Source organism: Emydura macquarii, unplaced genomic scaffold (genome assembly GCF_026122565.2).
Source record: "Emydura macquarii macquarii isolate MOO-44397 ecotype Brisbane River unplaced genomic scaffold, CSIRO-AGI_Emac_v2 contig_2924, whole genome shotgun sequence".
Lineage (NCBI taxonomy): Eukaryota > Metazoa > Chordata > Testudines > Chelidae > Emydura > Emydura macquarii.
In genome coordinates this window covers 5,198,073-5,210,976 of record NW_027133061.1, presented here as the reverse complement: position 1 = coordinate 5,210,976, position 12,904 = coordinate 5,198,073, and the positions used below count along the sequence as shown (strand labels likewise).

Sequence of the window (12,904 nt, the reverse complement as noted above, 5' to 3'; positions counted from 1 at the left end):
GGTAATATCTTTTACTGGACCAGCTTCTGTTGATGCGAGAGACAAGCGTCTGAGCTTACACAGAGCTCTTCTTCAGGGCTGGGCAAAGCTGCCTCCCTTAACAGTGGGTTTTCCTTTTAGAAGCATCAGTCACCTGCCCTCAGTCTGTCAGTGGGAAGAAGAGATGAGCCCATTTCTACCAAAAGAGAATTCTCTTTCACACTCACCACATTGTGGGAAGAGGCAGGAGATGTCTCCAGATATGCCCTTAGCTAAGCAAAGCCAGAAGCACATCCCAGCAGTCAGATCCTGTGATTTCAGGGTTTCTCTGCAATTAAGTTAATGCGAATTCGAAAGGGTGTGTGAAGACTGCATCTTGCAACAGAAAAGCACAATGTACATGCACACTGCTATATAACCCTGCCCTGCCTCCAGCCAAGTAGCAGCCAAGGTGTGAACCCACCTTTCCCTTCTGCAAAGGGGCGTTCACTTGAATACCCAGATGGCTCAGTTAAATGCTAACGTTAAGCAAAGGAATGTACAAAACAGGTTACCAGGAAGCACAATCAAGCGGCCCTGGGGGGGACTCCACTCCTAGTTCACCACAAGTTGGAGGTGGTAGCAGCTGTATTGTAACACAGTGTACAGGCATTTTACCACCATTAGGTAATGGACCAACATTCCCACCAGTGGTGAATTACAAGGCTCATTTTAGTCACAGCCTATACTTCTCAGATAGAGGTTTCATATCACACTGCCTGGACCAAGAATTCTCTGCCTCCCTGCATTCCCTTCAACCTCAGTTGTCAATGGTAGCCCCGATTAAACGTGTTTGTGGCCAGAGCACGCTGCACCATGGCTGTGTCGTATCTTTTCAGACAGAAGCAGCACTTGCAGGGATTATGTTTGAGTCCTGGAAGACACCAGTGCATTTTGTCTGCTCAGAGACAACACTGAGCCATTTTCATTTCCCAGCCTCCTCCATACAGGCAAGATGAGGACGAGCATGTGATTTTTCGTAAGGGCTGCACATTATTGTTTGACACGTGAGGGTGGGGAAAGTTAGTCACAAGAACTGTACTTTACTCCCTGTTAACAACTTCCTCCCAGATGATCTCCTTGCAATGACTCATCTATATGCAACATCTCCCAGTTTCCAAAACAGGTTTAAGTGTCGTCCACAATGCGAGATGTGATCATTTAAACAAAACCATTTCCAACAGACCTGAACGTGAGAGACTGCCTCTCACGCTGCCCTCCTGCAGCCCATTCTAAGACCTGGCTGCTGAACAGTAGCGGAGCAGTGCTTAGAGAGGGACCCACAGGAAACGTTTTGGTGGGGGCTCAGAAGTCCATGGCAGAGGAGAGGGGGATAGGAAAGGGAACTCATACCCTTCTCGGGTGTGGATTGCAGGGAGAATCAGAAGGAGGCCTCATGGGCAGTGGGAGAAGGTGGACAGTACCATTATGCAAGAGGCCTGATGGAAAATTTCCTGGGGCACATACTGTACTCATCAGCGAGCCAGTCTGGGAGGGGCAGGGTGATAGACAAACCATCATTAAAATCCAGTCCTAATAGTGTAGAAAGGAAACAGGCCACCAGAAGACACCAAAGATAGGGGATGTGAACTGTTGTATGGGGGAAGTGGAATTGCTATTGGGAATGGCAGGAGAGACAGTGGATGTTGGATGACATTATTGGTGAACCTAAGCCAAGATTTGGGGCCTCATTGGGATTCACTTAGACAGATGCTAAGCCCTTTGAGACATGACATCTCTCTGTTTGTAAAGTGCTTAGTAGAATCGCTCTCTAGCCTCCAGAGAGGTGCTACCATGATACTATTAATAGAAATGAGCCAACAACCAGAGCCCTTATCCCCTTATTTTGGCTTTTGGTTTTCAGACTGACCACTTTCCCTTCTCTATGTAAACGGTGAAAGCCCATCCCAGGCAATAAGTCATTTGCTTTCTAGTTTCGTTACAAACATTTTGCCTGGCCCTATTCTGAATAGAGGCTCAGCATTTTTAAAACATGATTTTTTTTTAACTCGACTGTGTTCCGTTAACAAAACTTGTGAATTATCTATTTTTAAACAGGACTTGCGCTAATCTCTACAAAATTAAGGATAAAACTATTAGAAATAACTGGGTAAGAGAAGTGCAGCAAGAACAAAAACAACTTGGCTGTGGGGTGGGAAAGAAGGATCTGTAAACTTTGCACACTTGTATCAGGGTTCAGGGGTTACGCTGCAGTGTGTGGTGACTTGTAAACAGCTTTAATGTGATGAAATGCAAATGGTGTGGAAAGTCCTTTCTGCTTTGCATATCCAAACCAAGTATGGAATGATCTCTGGAAACCAGGTAAATTCTGCATCCAGGGAACTTGGAAATGAAAAGCTCTCTTTCTCCGCAAGCGGTTTTGGAAGGAAAACCGAACGTTTTGGCAAGTTGTTTACATGCATGTTCCACTCCGAAATGAGTAAAAAGTGAAAGCTTGACAATCAACTTCCACTAAGGAGTAGAAATGTAATGTGGAAATAGCTCTAAAAGATGGCCACTCTACTGGGCTTTCATTTACAGAGAGGAAGGGCAGTCAACTCAGGCAGCAAGCATGCACTACCCAGCCAATATGGCCTCACTCTGATCTGGAAGAATGAGGGGGAAATTCAGGTTTCATGGCCAGTTCTGTGTCTCTCTGTCTCTACTGGGTCCTCTATCAAGGGTATTAAGCTGTGCCAGTTGTAGCACTGGGTTTTCCTGATGTGGACACTTGTCCATTAGGACCTGGGCTGCAGAACCAAAATCATTTCACATACCATAATATCACTAAAGGGCATAGATGAGGATGATGGTTTTCAGTGGCTAAAGATCTGGTGACCTAGAGTTGGCTGCGCAAGTATGGTGTTCGTAACATGTTCGTGGCTTCCTCTTTGGAAATACCAGCTGGTTTCAGAAGTTGCCAGGTAACAGCATCCTGCCCTCAGGCCAACTTCCCCCACTGAGAGCTTGTTCTGATGATGTAATGCTTGGGTCTTTATACCGTTTCAGGGCTTTGTGGGGATGGAGTCTGCACACAACTAGAACTAGTGCCTTGTTCCTTGCTCACGTGTGGTTGCAATAGGACACAGCTGAAAGGTCATTGTTCTTTCACATCCAGGCTTTTAATTGCTTGTGCACTGAACACATCTAAGTGAAAGGCTCCATATTTCCTTTCAATTGCCTGACCCACTCAGCTCCCACCCACCCACACACACACCCACACACCCACACACACCTTACCAGCTGCCATCCCAAAAATCCATCTAGTTGAGCACATGTAAGTGAAGATCTGCCTTTCCCCTCCCCTTCTATTTTGGCCTCCAGTGTGTTCCTTCCTTTCCCATACCCCGTGGGTCCTATCCCCCTTCCTCTTCTCCATCCCTGTGCCCCTTGGGGGGGGGATGCATCTCCAAATGCAGGGGATGAGCATTCGGAAGGGCAAATTTGCAAGTTGCCCCCTCCAAATGCAGATGTGCACAGACATTAACCGACCAGCAACTTCATTCTGGAAGCCACGTGTAAATATGCAAGTAACTGAATGTTTAAAAAAATCCCCCCCAAACAAAACAGGCTCCTTATCCTTACAGAGCCTGCAGTCTCCCACTGGTACCAGTTCTCCATCAGAATACAGCATGAGTGACGATTGCAAGAAACACCTACTTTCTTGGGTAAATCTCTGTCCTGTTCTTTTCCCCCCAGTGCTCTCTTGTAACACAACCTCCTCCTCCCTCCTCTCCCCCCACTGTTGTAAGAGGTGGTGGTTTTGTTTTTTTAAGATAATGGCCAGGTATGTGCACTAATGGTTTCAAATTGTATTTTATCTGCATCTCCCTTCTAGGCATTTGGACAATGACCCCGCTGATTGGAGCCACAAACACTGCTTTCTCCATCTAAGTGAAAATAAGTTTGCCCTTATTAAAATCATTTAACCTAAAAAAAAAATCCCTCCTTTAAATAAAGTTTTTTTTGTAATCTGGCCACCTGTTTGCTATCCTCTCCCCTCGTGCGATATATTCAGTATCTCACTGTAACTGAAACCTCTATTCCTGAAAGCTACATCTCATGGCAGTTTCTGAGTAGAGGAATCTAATCCTCACACAGCCACTTCCCACCTCCCCTCCCCAAGCTCTTGGGAGGTAATAAATATCCCAATTGTACAGATTTAGGAAAGTGGGGGAGAAGAGAGATTAAGCTATTTGCTCAAGGAGTCTGTCCGAGCCAGAACTGGAATTCATGCATCCAAGACTCCTGCGTTCATGTAGCCCACTGGTGAGTGTGTTACAGATCCCATCTCTGCCCAGTCCTCAGGTTACATTTCTGTTACAACCCCAAGCCTTTAGCTCTGCAGGCCCCTGGTCCAATCCCTGAGTACAGCAGTCAACACCCACTTCATTTGTTCAAGGACAGCCTTGATGATGAAGCACATGTTTAAACGCCACAGAGGAACAATGTAACTTTGGCTTAGTGAGGTAAAGGGCAGCTACATATTAACCTGAGACACTGGGATAGGCAGCTTACTAAATGTCATTTCTCCCTGCAGCTCTAGGACAGTCTCACCAAGAATGTTTGGTGGGTGGGAGAACTTTTTGCCTTTCAGGTGTCCCTCCTAAGGACACTGGGCTGAATGGTGAAGTGTAGGCCCCTCCGTCTGTAAAAATAGCAGCAACTCTAGGAAAGAAAAGCTGAGCAAGATGCTCGGATATAAAAATCAGATTTGAAAGTTGGGAACTTCTGTTTTTAACAGCATTTTCCAGCACAGAAATGAAACATTAAAGTTGCCTGAACAGCCTTCACTGCACACTCCCCTGTCCATGTGAAATAGATGTCTGGTATGTGTGAGCAAAAAAGGCATTTTAAATCCTGTATCACTGTTGCTTCAGCTATGGGTTTTCAACTCAGCTCAGCTCCAGACTAAGGGCTTGACTGTATGAGACAGTTGCACTGGTTTACAAACAGATATAGTAGTTAAACCAGTGCAAAACCCCAGGTAGACGCCCTTATTCTGATTTAAGATTTGCTTTGGCTCAGTTTAGCTGAAGTTGGGAAGGAATCGACTTCAGCTAAAATGATATAAGCCACACAAACTAAGGCCTGGTCTTACACTAGAGAGTTTTGTCAACAAAAAAGTCAGCTTTCGTCAACAAAACAGTGGAGGTGTAACACACCAAAAAGCTCCTCCCGCCGACAACACTCTCCTGCTTTGCTGACAAAACAAAACCACCTTGACAAGAGGCAAAGAGAGCGTCTTTCGGCAAAGTTAGATCGACAAAGGGTCAGTGCAGACACTGTGCTTGGTTATGTCACTGTAAATTGCTTCCAGGAGGTGTCCTATAATGCTCATCCTGACCGCTCTGGTCAGCAGTTTGAACTCCGCCTCCCTGCCAGGTATCTGCCCATCCCCCTTTAAAGGCCTGGGAATTTTTAAAATTCCATTTCCTGTTTGCGTGGAGAGCTCACCTCGCATCTTCCCAGCTGGCCATGGTGGCTCCATACAGCAAATGCTCTGCCATTTGGCGCACACCAGAGCTGTTGGGTCTGTGTGTACATGAGGCTGTGCAGCCCCAACCTCGCTCCAGACATAGGAACTTCGATACCTACGGTCAGATTTATCGAGGCCATTTGGAGAAGGGCTACAAAATGGACACACATCAATGCCATGTGAAAACCAAGGAGCTGAGGCAGGCGTACCAGAAGGTAAGGGAGTCAAACCGTCACTCTGGTGCTTCACCGAAGACCTGACACTTCTATAAGAAGCTGGACGCCATCCTCAGCGGCAACCCAACCTTGACTGCCAAGAGCCCAGAATGCAGGAGAGAGGAGCTCTGGTAAGTGATATTTTTGAGTTGAGGTGCCGACTCCTGGGTGCTCTGGGGCTCAAGTATCCATGGAAAAAAAATAAGGGGTGCTCAGTACCCATGAGCCTCAACACGGGCAACAGGATGCAGCACACCTCCCTTTGGAGACATACCAGCCCATCACCTTTGGAGCACTGCCACTAGAAGCTCCTGAGACGTGGGAGAGCCACTGGCACCCAAACTGTGGCCCTGCCGGCACTCCACTCCCAAGACCCCACCTCGCTCTGCTTCTTCCCCTGAGGCCCTGCCCCCATTCCACAAGCACCAACCGGCAAAATCAAAAGTCATCACCCGTGAGTAGAGCTGTCCTTTGCTTCATTATATTCTACAAGTTGGTGAAGATATAGAAATGCACAAGACTAGCTGTGTTTGCATGTGCTTCCCGTTCCCCTGTACAGCTAAGCAGTGCGGCAGAAAAGTGTGTTAATGCACACCGAGATTCCACAGGACTCCTCCGGAGAGATCTCAAAGCAACTTTCCTGGAGGCATTCGCCAATCCTCTGCTGCAGGTTCCTTGACTGAGCTGCTTTGCTCCTTCCCCCGTTGCTTCTGCCCCACCCCTCCCCTCTGTGAGCAGCTGCCACGTTTGCTGAGTCTGTCAAAGCCCAGGAGGCGCACTATTTGCAAGACACGTCCTATGGTGTCTATTTATATTAGAGAGAAGAAACACACTGCTCAGAGCCAGACGGAGGCATAGACCTCACAGCTACATGCCATAGGCCCTGGCACCCAGTCGCATGATGCAGTTAGAACCTCAGCTTTCATTCACTGGTGCTAGCTTCTAGAAGAGCCAGCAAATATGACCCAAGTGTAAGTGATGCTGAAACGTCTGCCTTAGTCTGCAGACAGCCTTCAGCAGGAGCAGCAGCCATTAGAGGCAGGGAGTAAGTCTCTGGCCCCACACACATCACTAGCACAGCCCAGGTACCCACTACTCTGGGGGAAGCCACCCTGCTGCCGTCTACACTAGCAGGGGGCATGGGTCATGCATATGGAGAACTCCTAAGCACGGGTGGGGTAGAGCCACAGCATGGGGCCAGAGCACGGATGGAGGGGAGTGCCCAGGGCACAAGTCAGGCAGGGCCATAGGTTGCCTGACCCTGCTGGATTCTAATGAGATCCCAGTGAGTGTTACAACCCTCAGACCTGACTGGAGAGCAGCACAGGGGTCATCTCTCCTCTGGACACCGGACAGCAAGAGGCAGAGCTCAGAATAGCTCAGGAGTGGCAAAGCAGCTTGAATGCCAAACAAATTCTGAAACCAGCTGAGATTGAGTCATTTGGGAACCTGAGTAAACAAGGCAGGCTGTCCTTCGCTCTGCTGGGGCAAGCAGCCCGTCACACACAGGAGGCCTCTCCATAGTAACCTCCACTTTCAAACCACAGGGCGCTCAGAGAAGAACCACAGATGAGGCTGAGGGGTCTGGAGGGACCAGCTTCCAGGACTGAGAGCTAAGCCATATTTATTTTAATGATGAGGTAGGTGATAAGGCCAGGTGCGCAGGAAGGAAAATACTGATTAGAGGAGACAAATACAGTCAGGGCTTCCTGGACAGTGCAACACAAATATCACAACTTGCTGATGATGATAGTGGTGCCCATTTGGTTGGTGCAGGACAAGTGGGGAAATATCTGCCCCATTGTCATGGCTTCTACCGATCCTTCCCTCCTTCTCTCCCCCTCACACACACACACTCGTAACTTAGCATTGGCTGCAAAACCATCTTCATAAAATGTGAAGTTCTGATAGCTCAGCAAACACGGGTCTCAGTGGGGCTAATGCCATTAGAAACATCAGTGGAGCATCAGCATAGACAGGACACTGGTGCTTTTAAACACCAAGGTGTCTAAACCTGCTCAGCACAGGTCTAGATGACATGGTGGCAAAAGCGCTAGGACCTGGTCTGTACAAGCACTGCCACCACTAATGACGGAGTGATAGATTTCCCAAAGCAGTCGAGTGTATGTAGACAAGGCCACTCACTCTTCAAATCCCTGCCTCACCCTTATTTGGGTCACCAGACTGTCAACTCGAAACCCTTGCACGCCTGTTCCCCAAACACATAATTATGCTTTCAGCAGTGTATAAGAGCCACAGCTACAAACAGAGCTCCAAGTATCCCACCTGGACTGGAAACTGACCACAGGACTAGATTGAACAATGGTCTAATCATTAATGGTATCTTCTACGTCCCTAGAGCTTTGAAAGGAGCTCCTTTAAACACAGCTAATTGCCAAGATCTCGCTCATAAAAAGAAACATTCTCCCTCTGCCACCTGCGTCCCAAATCGCTTGACATCTCCATTCTAGAACTGACATCACCTGACAGTTGTCCCAGCATCCAGGGTGAACCAAAATGAACATCAACCAGTTCAACATTACTAAGAACCTTCAGCTCAAATGGACCTAAGATGGAACTCAAGAGGGCTCCAGTTTCATCATCCAAAATGTACGAAAGAGCCATCAGCACCACAACAGGAGACTGGATTTGGTTTGCCATAACAGCACATCCCACTCTTCTTACACTGGAAAAGACAAATCCCGCAGAAATAGTCCCTTGGACTGATCACCTCTTTTTCAGCACCAACCTGCATCTGCATTTGCCTGTGCCATACCTCTGGCTGCAATCAGCAGCTAGTTACAATCCATTAATAGGTTTTCACCAGCACAGTTGTGGCAGGGTGTAAGTGAGATATAACTTTATTTACAGTTTTCAAAGGCAAACTGAGATTTAGGATTGCATCTCAGCCAACTCATTCCCATCCAGGTACTGGGGGCAGCAATGTGGTACTCATTTCTCCAATCTGAGCTACAGAGGTTTGCTTTTATGTATGATGAACCCAGATTCACTATAAAGATTTTTTCCAAAATGCACACCCTGGAACACAAACATCCCATAAAGCTAAAGCAGATCTAGGTAGTTATATCTGAGCACCTCACAACCACCAATGGATTTTAACCTCACACTACTGTGAAGGTAGATAAAGTATTATTCTCATTTTACAGATGGCGAATCATGGCACAGGATAGATTAAGTGAGTTGCCAAGGTCACACCAACAGCCTGTGGCAGAGTAAGGAACTGACCCAAGTCTCCCAATTCCTAGTCCAGTGCCTTATCCAATAAGCTATCCTTCCACCCCACGAGTCTAATTAGAGATCTTTATGCTTCCAGCAAAGGAGATTTCCCTTCCAGCATCTGGGTCAGTAATCAGTGTCACCACATCCCTCACAGATGAGAAGTTCAGGCTTATGAAAGAGATATGTTTCCCCTAGAGATTTTAAAGACCCAGGGAGTGAAAGGGAAGATCTCTGTACTGACAAGCCCCGTCAATACTTGTTTAGTCTAGACCACCAGCTTCCCCAGAGGCTCTTACATCCTTTTGAAACTCCTGCCCTCTATCCACACTATTGACACAATCCCTGCAGATACCTCTACCATTAAGAGTCAAGCATATTGCCCTCATTACTAATTTTTAAGAGATTAAATCTGTAGATACATTTTATAGGAAAACACAGGAAAATGATTTAGTTTCAGGTGCTTTTTAACTCACTTAAAGAAACACCTTAATTTGGAGCCAACTTTAAATTAGTGTTGATTCTTTGTGTGGACAGACTGGAGTCTTCGGCAGTCAGCATTTGTTATTTCTACTGTGATGGCACCCAAGCACCTCTATCAAGAATTAGGGCCTCATTGCACTAGGCAAGGTACAAACAAATCAGACAGTCCCTTTCCCAGAGAGCTCACAGTCTAAGGCCATGTTTATACCTACAAGCTTACAGCAGCATAGCTGTACTGATACAGCTGTGTCGCTGTAAGAGCGCTTGTGTAGCCACGGGGAGAGAGCTCTCCCATTAACATCATAAAACCAGTTCAATGAGCAGTGAGAGCGGTGATAGAGAGCATCTCCCGGCAACACAGTGCTGTGCACATGAGTGCTTACACCAGCAGGAGGGAGGAGGAAGGGATGTTAAGTGAATTGTAACAGTGATCTTAGTACTTACAAGTGATCACTCGTCTAGCCAGTGTCACATGGCAATGATCTATACATTTTACAAAGGGAGGCTTTAAGGAGGGATTTAAAAGAAGATAAGGGCGTGGCTTTGCAAATTCTGATGAGGATTTCTTCTGAAGAGTAAAGGCCAGGGCAAGCATGGGAGAAAGCCCGGAGGGAAAAGCAGACATGCAGGTTTATTAATAACCTATTATCACTAGCATGTCATTAATGCAATGCTCATGCATCATAAGAATGTCACTAAAACAGCATCGCGTGCAAAGGAAATAGCACACCCTCATGACTTAGTCAAAATATATGGTTAAAATGAACGGGGAGATTTTGAAACAGAGAAGTGGACAATTTGTCTCTTTTCAACAATACCATCTGGAATAAAAAAAGGGTGGAGAAAAAACCAAACCCAGATTGTATGAGCTATACACACATTCTGGAATTATTTGACGTTTTAATTCAAAGCTAAATTTACAGGCATGCACCATGCATTACATAAGACTGAAGATTTTTAATCGAAAGAGAGGCTACCTTAAAAAAGGAGGTTGGCAGGTCACTTATGGGTATGTCTACACTGCAAAAAAAGAGTTGTATTCTGAACTCAGGTTAGCTAACTTAGGTTCAAATAGCAGTGAAGACACAGCAACACGGCTTTTAACTCGTGTTAGCATCTTGCTTTAAAGTATATAGGGCAGCCTCGGATGAACTTGCACTGCTAGCCCAAGCTAAAAGCCAAGCTAGTGTGTCTTCATTATTATTTTACCCAAGTCAGCGAACCTGAACGAAAAATACAACTTCTTTTTCTGGCAGTGTAGCCCTACCTGTTGACTCACTCCTCAAACCCTCCCTTCCTTCTGCCTCTGCTTCTCTCTTGACACAGGATCTTATCAATTTCTTCCCAGGAAAAGTTGACGAAATATGACAAGACCTTCCCTCTCCCATCAGCTTGCCTTTTCTTCACCAACCCCTCCACCTTACAACTCTCTTTTCCCTGATCACAGACAGAAGTTTCTCAACTTCTCTCCTCCTCGAATCCCTCCCCTTGCCTCAGTGACTCCATCCCATGCCCCTCACACACACTCTCATCCTCCGTTATTCTTCTCCACCTCTTTCCCCTTACAATACAAACAAGCCAACTAGTGAGTCTCTCTCGTCTTAAATAACCCACCCTTCACCCTCCACTACCATCCCATCTCTAAACATATTGAACAATCAGTGGCTGGAATTCCTCTCCTCCAAGTCCATCCTAGACCGGAGGATGCACTAGGGGTGGGTTTATAGGGGCTATAGCCACCCCAAAATTTACCTTAGCCACCCATAGCCATCCCATAGCAGCTGCTGCTTTCTGGCCGCCCAGCTCTGAAGGCATAGCAGAGAGTGGTGGCTTCTGGCCAGGCGCCCAACTCCAGAAGCAGCGAAGAAGTAAGCTCGGGTGGGAGACGGGGGCCCTGAGAGCAGCCCCTGGCACACATCCCCCACCCGCCAGGGCATGCAGCCCAAAGCAGATGGAGAATCTGGAGCCAAGACTGACCCACTGTGGCCCAGGTTCCTGGGCCCTGACTTCCACAGTCACTGCTCTCAGAGGGCTCTGCCAGCCCCAGAGCTGGATCCCCCCCCCCCCCCAGCGCTGCCCGGCTCCAGCTTCTGACCTGGCCAGGGCCACACAGAGAAGGGGAGGCCTCATGGTGAGGGGGGACACAACCCCCCCAGTTTTCTGTCTGGCCCACCTCAAACCCCCCCACCAGAAAGAGGCTGGCTCCACTCATCCTCAACCCTCTCTAATCCAGCTTCCACCCCTTGCATTCAACTGAAACTGCTCCCACCAAAGTCTTTAATGACATCCTCTTAGCCAATGCTCAGAATCAATTCTCCATCCTCATCCTCCTTGACCTATCAGCCACCTTGGACATAGCTGATCACCCGCCTCTTCCTGACATCTTGGCCCTCCTAAGCTTCCATGACTGTCCTCTCCTGGTTCTCCTCCTACCTCTCTAATCCCTCCTTCACTATGTCTTTCTGCGAATCCTCCTCATCCCACCTCCAGCTTCCTGTGGGGGTTCCACAGAGCTCTGGCCTTGGTCCCCTTCTCTTCCTCTACACCTTGTAATTGGGTCATCTTATCTGCAAACACAAGTTCAAGTGCCATCTCTACACTGATAGCTCAGATCTAAGTCTATTTCAGATCAGTCTCCTGTCCAATCTCAAATCTCGGCCCATCTCTCTGACATCTTGGGGATGTCGAGCCAGTATCACCTCAAGCTTTGTACAGCATTTAGCACAATGGGGTCCTGCTCTATGACCAAGGCTCCTAAGCTCTTCAATAATACTAAGAGCTTGAGAACTTTCAAAATTCATTAACACATATTGAAAGCAAATCCTGACAGATTTGGGTGAATAGCTATTTATAGAAGATTCAGACACCTTCACACCCTTTTGGGTTGAGATGACTCCCAGTTCTCTCATCCTCCAGCAAGAACAGGGAAGACAAGACTTAATACTTCTAGCAACTGTAAGGTTACAGAAAACAGATAAGATCTAAAAAGACTCAGGCTGCTGTCATGAGTCATAAAGCTGCACAAAGAGAACAAGCTGCCTCCCCACCTTTAAACAAAGGAAGCTTTCCCAGGAGTGTTTGCAATCCAAACTCTGGAACAATGACATACAAGCGACCCCAAAAAAATGCAATGGAATAGCTAATTTTTGTTGTTCAGGTGCAAGAAGTGAATAACCTCAATGGCGAAGACCAGACTGGATTTCTGCTGTTCTTGTTAACACATGAAAGGACATTTGTTCAGAGGGATCTAGGATTCGTGACTTGAACGCCTGGGTCTCTAACGTGAGCACTGCGCAAACAGACCCTCCTGCAATCAGTATCTGCACAGGCCCCTCTGCGTGCTCCTGATAAGGAATCAGCAGCATTTTACAAACTGGGTTTAATTCATAAAGGGGAGAAACTTCTTCCCCCATTTCAGACCAAGCAAACATTCAGAATGAAGCATCGCTAAAATCCACCCCCCCGCCTGGCT

At 47.1% G+C, this 12,904-nt stretch overlaps 1 protein-coding gene across 1 annotated transcript in view; it reads right to left on the bottom strand.

Annotated features, from left to right (window-relative positions):
- F11R (F11 receptor) overlaps window positions 1-12,904 on the bottom strand; it is a 44,693-nt gene that overhangs the window by 31,042 nt on the left and 747 nt on the right. The gene's annotated exons all lie outside the window — the stretch shown is intronic.